Source organism: Canis lupus, chromosome 20, assembly GCF_011100685.1.
Source record: "Canis lupus familiaris isolate Mischka breed German Shepherd chromosome 20, alternate assembly UU_Cfam_GSD_1.0, whole genome shotgun sequence".
In the NCBI taxonomy this organism is placed as follows: Eukaryota; Metazoa; Chordata; class Mammalia; order Carnivora; family Canidae; genus Canis; species Canis lupus.
This window is the reverse complement of record NC_049241.1, coordinates 15,923,872-15,940,622: the sequence shown is the minus strand read 5'-3', so window position 1 is coordinate 15,940,622 and position 16,751 is coordinate 15,923,872. Positions and strand designations below refer to the sequence as shown.

The 16,751-nt window shown below is 35.7% G+C and overlaps 1 long non-coding RNA gene across 4 annotated transcripts in view; it reads left to right on the top strand.

Annotated features, from left to right (window-relative positions):
- The first annotated feature begins 4,963 nt into the window (after positions 1-4,963).
- The window catches only part of LOC111091430, a 37,991-nt gene continuing 26,203 nt past the window's right edge, over positions 4,964-16,751 (top strand). For 3 of the 4 annotated variants that reach the window (XR_005374411.1, XR_005374408.1, XR_005374409.1), the window contains exons 1-2: positions 4,964-5,008; positions 6,872-6,966. This is a non-coding gene — a long non-coding RNA (uncharacterized LOC111091430). Of the gene's footprint in view, positions 5,009-6,867; positions 6,967-16,751 lie in introns of all 4 variants that reach the window. The other variant, XR_005374410.1, reaches the window with a different exon arrangement.

Here is a 16,751-nt window from a genome sequence, read left to right as displayed (position 1 = left end):
TGGAGTCCACCCCCATCTTGTCAATCAAGTCTCAACTTGTCCCTTGCTTTGACCAAGTCAATGTGGTAAGAGTGACATTTTTAAAGTCCCAGAGCATCAACCTCAAGAGGACTTGTAACTTCTCTCCTTCTATTCCTGGAAACCTGACAGTATCATATGTGGAATGGTTAGACTCCTTGAACATGAATGGCCACAAGAAGAGGTTGACCCAGCCAACAACTAAGCACTGACCATCAGAAACATGAATGACGTTGTCAGGACCATCTAATCTTATTCAATTTGCCAGATCTTTGCACTTAAATGTGTTACCCAGGCAAGAGCAGAAGAGGGACTTCCTAGCTGATTCCAGTTTAAATAGCTACACAGAAATATGAGAAAATAAATAGTTGCTTTGAAACACTACATTTTAAGGTATTTTTGTTATATAGCAATAGCTAACTGATCAATAACTGGCCTGTCCCATGTCTTTATCAATAGTCCAGTTTTCATAAACTGTCATCAAATTATCTGACTTTGATTATGCCATCTGGACCCTGGTTGACACTCCTACTGTCATGGTTCAAGAAATAATTAGAGACTTCTTTGGAAGAAGATTGGCCTAGGCTATATCTCCTCATACTCCTGAATCAACAGAAGTAATTCTCTAGGAAATTCTAACTATAATGGTTAATAGTTATATATAACAATTAGTTGACATCAAACATATTGCTTACATCACTTCTAATAACTGTCACTGTGAACTGGAATTACATATTATTATTAGCCCAATTTTGCAGATGAGAAAGCAGGAGTTCAAAGAGGTAGGGCAATTAATTCACTATAGTAAGTGCTAGTAAGTAGCAGGTTCAAAATTCAAACATCAGTCTGAGTTTGCTCTGACACTCATGTCTTTCCACTCATCAAACTAACTCAGAAATCAAAACTTTAGTGCTAAGAGCCAACCAACAATATTCTTGAGCAAAAACTCTGTCACCTTGGGAATCTCTGGATTTCCATTCCTTTTTTAATTTTTTTTTTTTTTTTTTTTGGATTTCCATTCTATGAAAATTTTTCTGAAGCTGTAATGTCTTCTATCAGAGATAAAAGGATTATGTTCATAATAGTAGAATATTTGGGCACTATCAGGTTGATTGATATAGCTTATTTGACCTTCAAGAGTAGCAATTTCAGGGGCATCTGACTAGCTCAGTTGGTGGAGAATGCAACTCTCGATCTCAGCATTGTGAGCTTGAGCTGCAGGTTGGGCATGGGAGCTACTTACAAAAAAAGAAGTAGCAATTTCAAGTCATTGGTACAGCTGGATAATGAGCCATGGCCTTGTGTTCGTGTAGTTTTCCAGTAAATCTGCTTTAGAAAATTCATCTTGTTAGACTTCCCAGAGGTAAAAATAGATGTATACAGATAGAGTGGGGAGTAATCTGTGGTTCTTGTTTACTTTATATATTTAACATTAGATTCTTTGCAAAAGTCTCCTGAGATGGAGAATTTATGTCACATAGGTCCCTGAGGAAATACACCACCAAAAGTGGCTCTAGCAGATTCCTGAAGTGTGATAGGAATGGTACCATCTAAAGGATTTGTGCTGAAGTGGCAGGCAGCCCAGATGAGATAAAATTATATTTTTGTGTCAAAGAATGGACCACATCTTTAAAGGCCAGGTAATAGAGGATAGAATAATAATAGCAGCGCATCCTTAGGGAAAGCAACGTGGGTATAGCATACGACATGAGTGTGTGGGCTCAGGAGTGTGACTGGCTTAGATCTGAGCACTAGTTACGAACTAGTGTCATCTGTGACATTGGGCCGGTGACTGAAAACCTTTAACTCTTGCTTTAATTCACTATGAAAAAAAATAGCAATAACCTAACTCATGAGGTGTTATGAAGATTAAATGAGATAATGTATGCAAAGAACTTACTAGAGGGTGCCTGAGTGGCTCAGTCAGTTAAGCGTCTGCCTTTGGCTCAGGTCATGATCTCAGGGTTCTAGGATCAAACCTTTAGTGTTAGGATCCCTGCTCAGCAAGAAATCTGCTTCTCCCTTTCTCTCTGCTTCTCCCCACTGTTTATTCTTTCTTTCTTCCCAAAATAAATAAATAAAATAGTTTTTCTTAAAGAACTTACTAGAATATGTGGTTTATACTAACAGTAAAATAAGGTTTTTAAAATCACTGGTGTGTCTAATACAAGTGCCATATGTGTATTACATCTTTTAATACTTCCTCATCCCTCCAAAGTAAATATATCACCCATTTTGTGATTTTGAAAACTGAGGCAAGTTATCTATCCAAAGCTTTGCTGCCTGTATATGTCAAAGCTGAGACGGGATCTGAATTTCCTTTGACTGCACAAAGTGGATGTTTTTTTCCTCCTCTGTATCACCCTGCCTCTTCCAGGGTGGGGTGTGTGTGTGCTCAGTCTCTTGCATAGGAAAAAGATAGACATTGTGCCACATACTTGGGAGTGCTCATCCAACAGTGGGGATGTATTTGTCATGATCCAGTAATGCTCTCTTAGCTTCAATGACCCCCTGCACGTTATAGCAAGGCAGCTATTGCAGGGATCTGGTTCCATTCGTAGTTGAACAGAGGGGACTAGAGGAGAGATAATTGGGCTATGTAGGGAGCTAGCCCATGACCTTGGCCTCATTAGCAACATGCTTTAATCATCAAAGCCAAGCAACCACAGGTGGCTATGCCTCGTGCAAATGTTTTGCATCTCATTTCCTGAAAATGTCAATGTTTGAGAATATAAATATTACTTATAATCCTGGGATGATTGTACAGGTACTAATGGAATGGTTTTATGGTATTGATTTTCAATAGCTCATTTGGTATAATCAGCTTAACTCCATCTGCTAGAAAACGAACTTCTAATTCCAGTCTGAAACATATTACAAAAAAATGATTTTAGCCCAGTCTGTGACTACCTTGAATCCTTTATGGAAGTAGACCGGGCATAAATCTTAAATAAATAAATCAACTTTGGACTCTTCCAGATTCTCATGATCTCACAAGATTGATTTCCTTTCCTTTAATCTGTTTCTAATAAAAGGGATATCTTCCTTTGAGACACGGTCCATAATCTTTTCCATTTTTATTATCATTCTCATAGACATCCTCTTTTCCATTTTAAGAGGAGCACATTTCCTCAGAGGAAGGTAGCTTTAATGAACAATCAAATCAGTGCAGAAGTAGAGGAATGCTGGGGAGAAGTAATGGTTTTTTGGGTGGGCTGGGAAGAACAGTGCATAAAAGAAACCAGCCCCCTCCTCCCTGAGAGGTATGATAGCATGATTTTCTTCCTTACTACAAGAGTATTAATCTAAGGAATTGAAAAGCCATTTGTCTATGAGAAAGAAAATGAACAAGACATGGGGATTGTCAACTGACATAGCAAAGATAAAATAATAACAAAAGGTGTTATTCAGAATGCAATATGCACTTTATTAAATTACTAATTACTAAACACTATTAAATTACTAATTACTAAACATGTATTATTGTGTTGAATTATTCCAAAATCCTGACATTGAGACTGTTACAATATCACTATCTTATAGATGTTTACAAAATTGGATGAACTTGGGTAGCCTGGGTGTCTCAGTGGCTTAGTGCTGCCTTCAGCCCAGGGTGTGATCCTGGAGACCCAGGATGGAGTCCCATGTCAGAGTCCCTGCATGGAGCCTGCTTCTCCCTCTGCCTGTGTCACTCTGCACCTCTCCCCGCCCCCCCCTCCCATGTCTCTTGTGAATAAATAAATATTTTTTTTTAATTGGATGAACTTTCCCACAGTCATATAGCTTGTATGATGGGGGTCAGGACACAAACCACAGCAGCCACACACCCAGCCACATGCAGGAGCCCACAGGTCTATCGGACATTGCTGCCTGTGAGAATGTTTGATGGTGCATAAGTTTTGGGATCAGTTCTTGTTTCTAATCGTGTCTCTGGGCCCTCATCACAAGTGTCAGCCTCATTGCTCTACCTTTAAAATGGAAACAATACCTATCTCCTACTATTGAGACAAAACATTTAAAACACCAATTATGCTGGCCTGCGCACAGCAAAAACTCAATAAATGATCATTGAGGTTGCTGGTTTGCTATGATTTTGTTACTGGTTCTGTGACCCTAGGAAAATTTCTAAAGTATTTCAACTCTGGAGACTTTATTATTTAAATGAACATAAATAAGAGTATTGTCTTTTCTACTTCACCTTGCTGGTGGTTGTGAGGCTCAAAAGAAAGAATACACACCTTGCAGGGAATATAGAGTTCGAAGGTCATGAAGGCTAAAAGTAAGGTGCATCTCTACTTACAAGGAGGGGAAGAACTGATTCCTGTTAATCAAACATCTCTGTTTAGCAAACATCTCTGTTTAGCAGGCCTGGGTAATGGGATGCTAATTAGATCACCTGTAGCAGGAGACAAACATTGAGAGAAGTGATACAGTGCTACCTTTGCAGGTACCCTGTACCCATACACTCAAAGATAAATTCCTGAAATATAATGATGTTATTACTCTTTGTTTTGTAGCATAAAAGGTATGTGTGTGTGTGTGTGTGTGTGCGTGTTTATCAGACACACATACATAGAAGCTGAAATTTATCCAAAGTCAGCTGATTATTGGGGGTGTCAGTTTTATCTCATAATTGTCAAACTTGAAAGCCCACAATGATAGTATTTCACATTTATAAAATAACTATTATGTATTGAGCCCACTGCAAAGATATACATATCTTTCAACACACTGGTGTCCTTATGCCAGTTTTATAGGTCTGGAAACAGGAACTCAAGGTGGTTAACTTGTTCAAGGTTTTACAAAAACATATGTCAGAGTTAAGGTTCAAGTCTAAGACAATCTGACCAGAAAAGGTGTGCCCTTACCTATGGCAGCCCATATGAGCCTCATTGTTGCCTAGGGAATAAGAGAATTTGGTGACAAATCATGGAGAGGGATTGATGGAATTTCCAGGAGATCTTTGAGCAGCACAAGGCTTGGAAGCTAGGTAAGTGGGGGAGTGGGAGAATTTCTGCATAATATTTGCATAATTTTGTGATTATATGGGTGTGCACTTATTTCAGGGAAGAGTGAGAATGAGATTCAAATTCAAATTCAAATGTATGTTCCTGAAGGTAAGTATAGTAGTTAGTACTATAAGCCCTTGTAACACTAGGTGTATTTGAGGGGAACATGACTTGATTGATGTGATGCATTCAGTAGAGTAAAAGAAACAGATATTTAAATGTATGATTTGAACTCTAGCAGGGTGACTATTTGGCCAGAGATGAGATCACAGACTGAGGAAATAATCATCTCAGTCTTGGAAACTTAATTAAGGATTCTCAGAGGAGGGAATGCTTGACTAAAACTTGAAAATTGTGTAAGAGTTTTGCAGGTAGAAGGTGTGGAATACACGACCGGAAAGAAAGAAAAGAAGTATGGTCCTGATTAATCAACATAAATAAACATTTTAAAAGCTATAAGGAAATTTAAAAATAAAAGCCACAGTAAAAAAAAAAAAAAAAAAAAGTGCTTTCTATTTATAAAACTTCATCTATTTGGAGGGCAGGGGGAGACCATGCTTTATTTTCAAAGTGCTTTCTTTTGCATTATCTGATTCAAAAAATTCTGTGAATAGAAGCATTGTTGTTTGGTAAATGTTTTAGTCCATTTGGGCTGCTATTAAAAAAAAAAAAAGCTTTAGACTAGGTAGCTTATAAATGATAGGATTTTATTTCTCAAAATTCTGGAGGCTGGGAAATTCAAAGTCAAGGCATCAGCAGATTTGGTAATCTGGTAAAAGCTTGCTTCTAGATGGCAGCTTCTCACTGTGTCCTCACATGGAGGAAAGAGAAAAGGAGCTCTCTGAGTATCTATTACAAAGACCTAATCTTATGCATGAAGCTCCACCCTAATGACCTAAGCACATCCCAAAGGCCCCACCTCCTAATCCCATCGCATTTGGCATTAGGTTTCAACCTAAAATTTTGGAGGAACACAAACTCTCTGTCCATAGCACCAAGGGGACTGAGAAACTATTTAAGTAACGTGTTGGTAGAACAACCAAGTGGCAAAGCTGAACTAGAATTCAGAACCTTTAAGCCTTAAACCTCGATTTATTGCTCTCAGTAGATAAAGTACAAAGAGCCTACTTATACTTTTAATACTAGGAAAGAAGTCATTGTCCTACTTTAGAGAAAGAAACAATGCAGTTGCAGTTCTTTAATGGTAAGGAAAAGAATTTCTTATCATATTGGTTGAGTACCTTTAAAAGCAAAAGGGTTCAAAATGAGAAGTCTCTATTTCAGAAGCATCACATACTGATGATCATAGTCAAGAGATGAATAAATTATTCATTATTCTCTTGGATAGAATATTAAAGAACTGATTTTGAAATATTAGACATTTCACAGCAGTAGACATTTGTATCTAATGTCCACTATAATAATTTACCTAATTTATCTGTAGCACTACACTTAGAGATATACTCTTGATTATTCCTAATATCAAGCTTTCTTCAGTTCCTGGAGAATTCATGTGTTGCATTTTTTTGGCTTTTAGTTTTCTAAGTCAATCTGAAGTTTCTTCTAAGTAATATGAATTGCATTTTAAGTATTGTCCTACAAAAGGATTTATTAGGTGTTATTGGACTAAAGTTAGATGTAATCACTTCCATCGATTTTAGTGATCTAATTGCTTTATTCCTTTACTGTGCATTTAGCTCTAATAATATTAATACTATGAACTAATGTTAAGTGAGCACTTACTATGTAATACATTTTGTGGTAAGCATTGATTCAGACATTATCTAATATATTCATTATAGTACTTTGTTATTTTGTTATGTTTTATATCTCTACCAAGAAAGAATGCCAAGAAAGAGTCAGCTGTTTAGAAGCAAGAAAATCTGTGCCCCTTAATTGTGGAAACACAAGTTCAAACCCCAGCCCTTCTGCTTGCCAGGTATATGGCCTTAGGAAAAACATACACTATAAATACAATATTATGAAAATACATACCAGGAATACAATAAAATTAGCTTTGTTAACTATAAAATGCATATTCAGTCTCTAATGAGTATATGAAATAGCATGTAAATACCTCAACTAATATAGCAAAGCAGACAGCTCTGTGTCTGGTAATGCTTCAGGGACCCAATATTTTCAATTGGGTTTATTTACCAGTACTTTAATCCACATGAATACTTGGTTTACATAATCCTGAGAATATAAATGAGGATTTCATTCTCTGCCTAATTAACAGGGTTGATGTTGTAGATCTAATGAAATAATGCATGTGAAATGGATTGTATATTGCAAAGTACTGGACAAATTTAGCTGTTATTCTTTTCCCTGGAGCTTCATGTAAGATAGAGTGAAGCTATTTTTCCTATTTCAAAAATTCATGGTCAGGGAAAAAGGAATTCCAAAGGACCAAGGAATATATCCTGTATGTTCAAAGCACAAGAGAATGGTTATAATTTAGCCTGGAGAAGATACTATTAAGAGGCAACAACTTGGCTATGTGAGCAATGTTTCTGAGAAAGACACAGAACACTTTCCGTTTTATGTCCACCAAAAACCCACCTATAGAAAACAGGCTCCAGGAAAGATTTCTGTGGAATATAAAGAAGAACTTCTAGACTGTCAAAGTGATAAAACCCTGGCAAAGGTTATTGAATTAAGTTGTCGAGACTCCCTCCCTGGAGAACGTCAGGTAGGGAACAGGCATCTATCTGTTCTAGAAGGCTTAGATATTTAACTGCTGGAGTGCAAATTAAAGACTTCCAGCTGTATCAGGTGATTTTTCAAGGTCCTTTCCAACTCATTTTTTTACTAATCAATTATATTCTATCTGACAACTTTTCAGTCTTCAAAAGGGACTCATTATATTTCTTAAGGTGTAGTGTATTTCTAAACTTTAAAATCATTGCCATTTATTACATTTTATGTAATCTGAATACAAAATAGATATAATACACTATAGCTGGATTTAACCTACACTTTGCATTTAGCATTAATTGCTATTTAATAAGCATGGAGAGTTGGACAGGGGGACTCCATCTGATGATTCATTACACAGAAGAATTCTATGATCTAACACCTGAAATGACAGAAATCACCGCAGTCCCCCAATAATGCTTTTCTTAGGATATACTTAGTAGCTCAATTTCCAAGTCATACATGATTGCATTTTAGCAGGAATTTATGCTTCTTTGGGATACTTTAAATGTTTGTTTTTCTTACTTGAAGAACTTGAGCCTGACTTGTTCTGAATTTTATTCCATAATGAATCATAAGAGATTCTTCTGTGTCTCTGACAGCATTTCCTCTAAAAGACACCTCAACATATGAATCAATGAACCAAAATGCCACAACCCCGAGAAGAAATTAACTCACAGTTGTTCATCTTCATAATCCATGTCTTTGGTGGTTTCCATGGTGATTCCCTGGCTAGCAGCATCTTTGCTTACCAGATGTCTTATTGTTCAACTGCTCATCTGTCTTAGGAGTTTAAAGCTTGAGAACTAAAGTCCAAGCAGAACATTTTTGCTCTAAAGATCACAGAGAAAGAAAGAAAAAACAAACAGACAGTATTTTTTTTTAAATGTGTTAAGATGGAAGTGGGGATAGAATAGGGGTATTGTCCTGTCACACTCCAAGTCACTTCATGAGGAATAATTGAGATTTGCATTGTATTCTGATACTTTGTAATAATGAAGGAAGTTTTAATTATACTTAAAACAGAATTCCTACCCGGTGAGTGGATTTTCATCTTGCCATTGGCTTCATGATGTATTAGCTGACATGGTAAAACACTTACTCCTACCAAGTGCTGATGGTCACAAGGTGATGTGAAAGTTGATATTTCAAAGAAGCTTCAATTCAGAGAAGCCCTTTTTGAATAAATGAGAGTTAGTGGATGCCAAATAGATTCTACTTAAATATTGGCTTTCTTGGCTGAAGTTCAGATAACATTCTGGACCATAATCACTCACCCTGTTAAATTTCAACTCCGTGCCAATTACCACAGATCATGCCTCAACTTTTTGCTGCAGAATGAGAAACAAGCAGCAGTGGTGCCAGCCAGTGAAGTTGGAAGCAGTGTAGGACCAGGTGTGAACGTGTAGAGAAAGGTTTAAAAGCCTAGTATGATCTGAGGTCTCCCATTCAATGTGGTGCCTGCTTTCATTGGTAGCTACAGGCTCAAGGGAGCCATACCGGGCTGGATTCACTTGTTCATATTTTTAATCTGACAGCAGAGGAAACTAGGACCCAGTTAGGTAAGTTAATTCTTCAAGGTGACAAAAAGTTAGTGTTGAGACTAAAACTAGACATAGAAGAGATTATTTCCCAGTCCATGGAGGCAGAACTAGGTAATAGATGTTCGATGATTTGTACTATAGTACCCAGCTCTCCACAATGTGTTTTTTTAAATTGTGCCCTTAAACAGGAACTTTAAAAAATTTTTGGTAATAATCACTGATATTGACCAGAAAGCCTCTTCCTCATCCCACCCCAGTTTCCCAGTTGTCTGTTCCTTGTCCTCGGAGTAGATGCTGGGGAATAAAGGAAGTTGAACTTGGAAATCAACCATCTCCCGCCGAGCCACATGGCAAATGTACAAAAGGTAACAAATTTCTGTGTCTAGAGAAAAACTTTATTGGCTTTCTTGTCAATGCTACCTTTTAAACCAGTCACACAAGAGGAATTGTCAGTCACCTACCACATGCATGGAAAGCACTGTGCAGAACATTAATAAGTTACAGAAACAATCACTGTTACTCTCAAGGAAGATTACACTCTAGCTGGTGGGAAGAAGACCCCTCCCTGTAAAAAGATGGAGTTGCATGCTATTCTCATATGATAACATCATATGAAAAGACAACAAAATTTGTTAAGAGTCATTCATAGCAGGTCAGAATTTTTAAAAAGATAAATTTCAGCTAGGATGAAAAAAGGGGGAAATGAATGGCACTGGGCCATAGAAGAGGAATCGCATTTGAGAGGAAGAGGAGGGCACAGAATACACGTATCTGCAACCTGGCTTTCCCACATCCTAGGGTTATTATGAAGACTAATTTAGAGATGCAGATAAACCAATTAGCATATTACCTGCCATGTTAAAATCATTTTATAGATGTAATTCTTATTATTTATGATCCATACAAAGCCCAAGGGGAAAGAATACTGAAGAGAGAATCTTAAGTTCTTGGTTCTTAAACTAGTAGCTAACTGGGTAAAACGGAAAAATCATTTTATATTTCAGGAACTATTTACTCATTGATGATATGAGAAGTTTAACTTGGAATGATCACTAAGATCCATTTTTACTCACAAATTCCGTCATCCCGGGACACAGAACAAATCTTTTTCATCTGTGCTTGCTCACAATAAGCATTTTATTTCACCTAGAAAGAATTTTTTCTGAATCTTGGACTGGAAACTAGTAAAGTCGGTAACTTCTGTAACGTATGAACTTCAAACAATTACATTCAAACATCAGAACACTCTTTGTTGCCATCACCAACTGTCTTTCTCATTATCATTAAGGTTTTTAATTCATCACACAAGGACCATTAATTCATATTTCATATAAAGCTGAACAATCCAAATTGCTTAAGAAAATAAATAATTAAGAGAATAAGTTCCATTTCCTGATGGAAAAGTTAATTTTCAATCCCAGAGAGAAAGAACTAAGAAAGAGAGTTAAAATTCCATTTAGTGTATGAGATTTTTTAAAGATTAGCATCCATGCATGTTGTGAAAATTAAGTATCTTAAATAATGTGTGGGTTTCTCTTAGCTATAAGGTTTTTAATTGCATGACATTTTTTTTCCTTTTTTAGAATTCTATTGAGCAACAATCTTTATGCTTTCCTTGTACTTCTTACTGCAAATTAGAAGATTAGTGTTTAGTGTCATTGCATTAATGAAGATTATTATTTACAACAATGGCTAGAAAGTGATTGGAGGATTAACTCCAGCAACTCTAGCAATTAAAATGCTTGTAGGTTACTTTGAGGTTTAAAAATATACATGTTGTTAAAAGGAACTCATCTACTCAAGATGTATAGCTATTGCCAGTGTACTTTCTTTGGGAACAAAAAACTATTTCTCATCAGAACTGTTTTTGGGAAAAACTGTAATATACCTTAAATTTAAGAAAATGAATCCCCTCTCCTAATAACACATGGATTTCAACCCTCTTTTCAGATCCTAGAGTAATGAAAACCAAGCAATTTTGATATATTATGAACTTCTACTCTTTTTGTTCATTCACTGCTTTCTCTCTCTTTCATTTCTGTAACAGCACTTACTTTTTGGAGGAACAGCCTTCCATCTTTCAAAGTATTCTTTTTGGGTATACCAATCTCAGTCACTTTCCTCCCCCTCCTAAACTTTGGCCAAAAGATGCCATTTGACTTAAACATGGGTGATAACACTTTGAGAACGTTAGACCACAAGCAAAGAGACACAGAATTTTAAAATGGGGAGAGAATTGAGATTTGAGATTGCTTATGTATTTCTGCAACCAGGATCTTCATTCTGACCTCTTGAGTTCCTTTGTTTAGTGTCCTTTCTATCATTCTGGTTGCTTATTTTCCTCTTCTTCTTCTTTTTTTTTTTTTTTTCTATTAGTCCAGATGACTACACTGGTGAATTCACCAAGTACTTAAGAAAGACATAATACTAATTGTAACTTTATTCAAATAATAAAGTAAAAGTGAAAATTTCCCACCTGATTTGATAAAGATATCATACCTAATAATAAAAATTAAAGGAAATATGTATATTTATATATGAGATTCATCATATCATATATAATAAATAAACATGTTTGTAAATACATTATACACAATACAAATATTATGTGTACTATAATAAAATATAACAGCTTTTAAAAGTAAAACTACAAACCAGGCAGCCTGGGTGGCTTGGCGGTTTAGTGCCACCTTTGGCCCAGGGTCTGATCCTGGAGACCCGGGATTGAGTCCCACATTGGGCTCCCTGCATGGAGCCTGCTTCTCCCTCTGCCTGTCTCTCTGCATCTCTCTCTCCCTGTGTGTCTCTCATGAATAAATAAATAAAATCTTAAAAAAAAAAAGAAAAACTATAAACCAATCAACTTATGACTATAGATACAAAATTCCTTTAAAAATATAGACATACATGGGCCCCTGTGTGGCTCTGTTGGTTCAGTGTCTGACTCTTGATTTCAGCTTAGGTCATGGTCTCAGAGTCCTGAGACCAAGCCCCTCATTAGGTCCTGTGCTCAGCAAGGAGTCTGCTTGAGGATTCTCTCTCTCTCCTTCTGTCCCTCTCCCTGCTTTTGTGCTTTCTCTCTAAAATAAATATATATATCTTTAAAAAACATATATATATATACATATATTAGTATATATATATAGAGAGAGAGAGACACATATCAAATCCCTCTCCCTGCTTTTGTGCTTTCTCTCTAAAATAAATAAATATATCTTTAAAAAACATATATATATATACATATATTAGTATATATATATATAGAGAGAGAGTATATATAGAGAGAGACACATATCAAATCTAGTGATACATACATCAGGTAATATACTCTAACCAAGTAAGGAATATAATGTTGAATTTAATATTTGAAAATTTGTCCATGTAATTCACCTCATTAACAGAATAAAGAAGAAAAACCATATTATTTCAATAGATGCTGAGAAAGCATTTGACGAATTCAACACCAGTTCATACTAAATAATGCTCAGTAGACAAAAAAATAGAACATCTTTAAAATGTAGTGCATCTCCAAATATCCTAAAGCATACATCGTACCTAATTTTGAGAAATCAAATCTTTTTCCTCAAAAACATCAGGAATAAGACAAAGATGTTTTCTCAAAAAAAAAAAAAAAAAAAAAAAAAAGATGTTTTCTCAAACTACTTCTATTCAATATTGTGCTGGTGGTTCTGGTTAATGTAATAGAAAGAAAAAGACGTAGAAAACATAAATAATGTTAAAAGACAATAACATGATTATGCACTTTAAAAACTCCACAGGAATTTATAAAGAAACTAATAGAGCTAATAAGTGAATTTGGCATAGGCACAGAATGCAAGTCAATGAAATATACACATACACACACACACACACACATATACACAGAGTCAGCGAACAATTAGGAACGATTAGGAAATGAAAATTTCAAAATACCATTTAAAATAACAACAAAAAATAAACAAAAATACCAGAATAAATGTAATGAAACATATACAAGAAAATATTTTACAGAAAACTATAAAATATTACTGATAGACAAAATGATTACAGGATTGAGAATCTCCCTGGATATGAGTTAGAAGATAAAATATTAAGATACTGATTCTCCTCAGGTTGATTTACAGAATCAATATAACCCAATACAAATGTTGTTTTGTTTTGTTTGGCAATGAACAGGTTTATGCCAGCAATTATGTAAAGGCCTGAAGAACCTGGAATATCTGACACAATGTTGAAGAAATAGTACAAACCTGAAGGGCTTATGATTTCAGGACTCATTTGAATCTGCAATTATTACAGATTGGTGTTCACATAAGGTTACACAAATAAATCAAAGATGCCTAATTTAATATGTGCTGAAATTGACACATACATATGGTAAACTGATTTTTGACACGTCAATGCAATTAAATAAAAACTTTAAATGAAAAGTTTTTTTCAAAAGTTGATGCCAAAGCAACTTCTATGGGAGGTGGGAGGGAGAGAATCCTAAATCTTACTTCACACCATGCAGAAAAATAAATTATAAACTATAAACCTAAACATTAAAGCTAAACCTATAAAGCTTCTAGAAGAAAATGTGGAAGTATATTTTCATAATTGTAGTGTATGCTGAGACTAAAGATTTCTGTAAACAATAGCAATGCAAATATTTTGATAGATCAAACTTCATTAAAATGAGAATCTTTGCTCAGATCACAGTTAAGAAAAGGGATAAGAGTCTCATTCATAAAAGATCAACGTTTAAAACATCCCAAATTACTATCAATATAATAGATAAATTATTGTATATTAATTAAATAGGAAACTATTCAGGAAAATAGGGAAAATGTTTCTCTGCCATGCAATATGGAACAGTTTTTTAAATATTATGTAAGGGGATCCCTGGGTGGCTCAGCAGTTTGGCACCTGCCTTTGGCCCAGGGCCCGATCCTGGAGTCCCAGATTGAGTCCCACATAGGGCTCCCGGCATGGAGCTTGCTTCTCCCTCCTGTGTCTCTGCCTCTCTCTCTCTCTCTCTGTGTCTATCATAAATAATAAATAAATAAATCTTTTAAATAAATAAATATTATATTAAGCAAAAGTAACCAGGCACAAATTAGCAATACAATAATACACATACACATACTGACCAAAACTCAATGAAATATATTCTTAACTTATTTTTCTGTATGTCAAATAAACACAACAGACTATATACACACACACACACACACACACACAGATATGAACGTATATTTGTATATTGTCAATCTTAGTTAATGTAGTAAACAATTGGAAAACTCTTTCTTGATAAATGTCTTTATTGAAGAAATATAGTAAAGGGTAGAAAGTTTTCATTAGGAGACCCTACCTAATAAAGAGCTGGTATTTCTATATACGGCTTTTCAGGAGCTGACTTATCTGGACTGTATGACATGTTGCAAATATTCTCAGAATGGATTTTCAAAAAATGTTTCCATTTTTGCAGACCCTAAGATTCAGTTCTCTGGGTAACTAAGATGATATATTAGAATTAAAATGAGTAGTTCATTTATAGAAGTCAATACCAGTTATTATTAACATAATTGTGTTATTTATTACTAAAAGAATCATTTCTTGAAAATAATGATGAATATGCTGCATACATGTAGTTTTGTAAGTGGAAAACTTAAAACACTTTATCAATGCAACATTAAGTCCACTCACTAGAAAATCAAGATATAGCAGTAAGATTTGGATCAAAATATTTTCCCCCAGTATCTGAAATATTAATAAATAGCAGTAAGATCCAGTTTAATTTTTTCTCCTCTCTCAATATCCTGGTAACTCAAGCAAAGCAAATTGTGGATAATTTGTTTTTGAAATCCAGGTTTATATACTCTGAGTGTAAAGATGGAAACCTCTGAGTTTCGTTTTGTTTTTTTTTTAAGATGAAATACATTTCTCCCTCAACTTGTCAGACAATTTCCTCCACTGTCCCACTTAGAATGAAAAGGCTTAGTATTTACAATTTGAGAAAGAGTTGCACTCAGAACACAAACACACACATACACATAAATGCACATGTGTACATCCATACCTAGATTGCTTTGGGTTAGCACCGAAATCATAATGAAAATAGAATTTTGAAACTTGGAATCCCAAAAGTCTTTTGTATTTATGATTCCGTTACTAGTCTCTTTACATATTCATGTAATAGTTTTTCTCTTTTTCAAAAGTCTGAAAAGATTTCTTTGAAATCCAAGGCTCCGACATTACCTCATGTATCATTACACTGTGTATCCCTAGAAGTATTTTCCCTATATTAAATAAGTAGAACTCTCTTTAAGTTGGTGTATTTTTTTATATAAATATTGATAAGTTGAGCTTGTGATAAGTTTATGCTTTTAAAGATTATTTATTTATTTATTCATGAGAGACAGAGAGAGAGAGAGAAAGAGAGGCAGAGAGAGAAGCAGGCTCCATGCAGGGAGCCCAATGTGGGACTCGATCTGGAGACCCCAGGACCACGCCCCGGGCCAAAGGCAGGCACTAAACCACTGAGCCATCCAGGGATCCCTAAGTTGGTGTATTTTAATGAATAGTTATAACTACAGTAAAAATCCATACAAGTATAGAAAAGTTGTTGTTTATCCAGTGATCCTTTTCAATTAGTGACCCAAGGAGAAGTATATTTTGAAAAAAAAAAAACAGAAGGTAGCAAGTATCCTTCTACCAAAGTTAAACTGTCAAAGTTTGATCAAAAGAAATGAGAGACTGAACACTTCAGGAATTAGATAAAATTCCCTATTGGGTGGGATATAAGGATTTCATTTCGTGCTGAAAATATGCCATGTGATCTGCACCCACTGCGAATGTTTTGTTAGTCCACTGGTGAGTCTGCCTCTTTCCCTCTGGCTTGATTTCACAGCTTTGGTCACTGCTGTCCACAATCACACAAACACAAAAGGAATCATTTAGCTGTTCTCCAGCACTGGAAATTTTTCTTTAGACTGAAAAAGGCAGCAGGGAATGCCATTTGTTCTTCAGTTTATTCTGAACTACGGTAACTAAGGCAGAAGTTCTGGTTTCCATTGATCTGTCCAATAGAGAGGAGCAAAATTGGCTACTAACAGCCAGCTGGGGCAATCAACACTAAGACATTGAGAGGGCTTCAATTTTCCTCCATTGTCACTTGGCCCAGAAGCTACCTGCATTGCAATAGCATGAGGGTGGGAGGCAAGACTTCTTTGCTCATCATTGTGATCCTCCAACAGTTAGCATCGTTTCTATCCCCAAGCAGGCATGCAGTATGCCTCTACGAATGATCGGGTAAAAATAGCCCACTTTATTATTTCATGGTTGTTAATCTTTACAATTAGGATTCTGAGTACAGAGTTGGTTGCTGAAGGGTTGAGATTATTTTCATTTCCCGGCTTAAAATGAAATACATTTGGGGGATCCCTGGGTGGCGCAGCAGTTTAGTGCCTGCCTTTGGCCCAGGGCACGATCCTGGAGACCC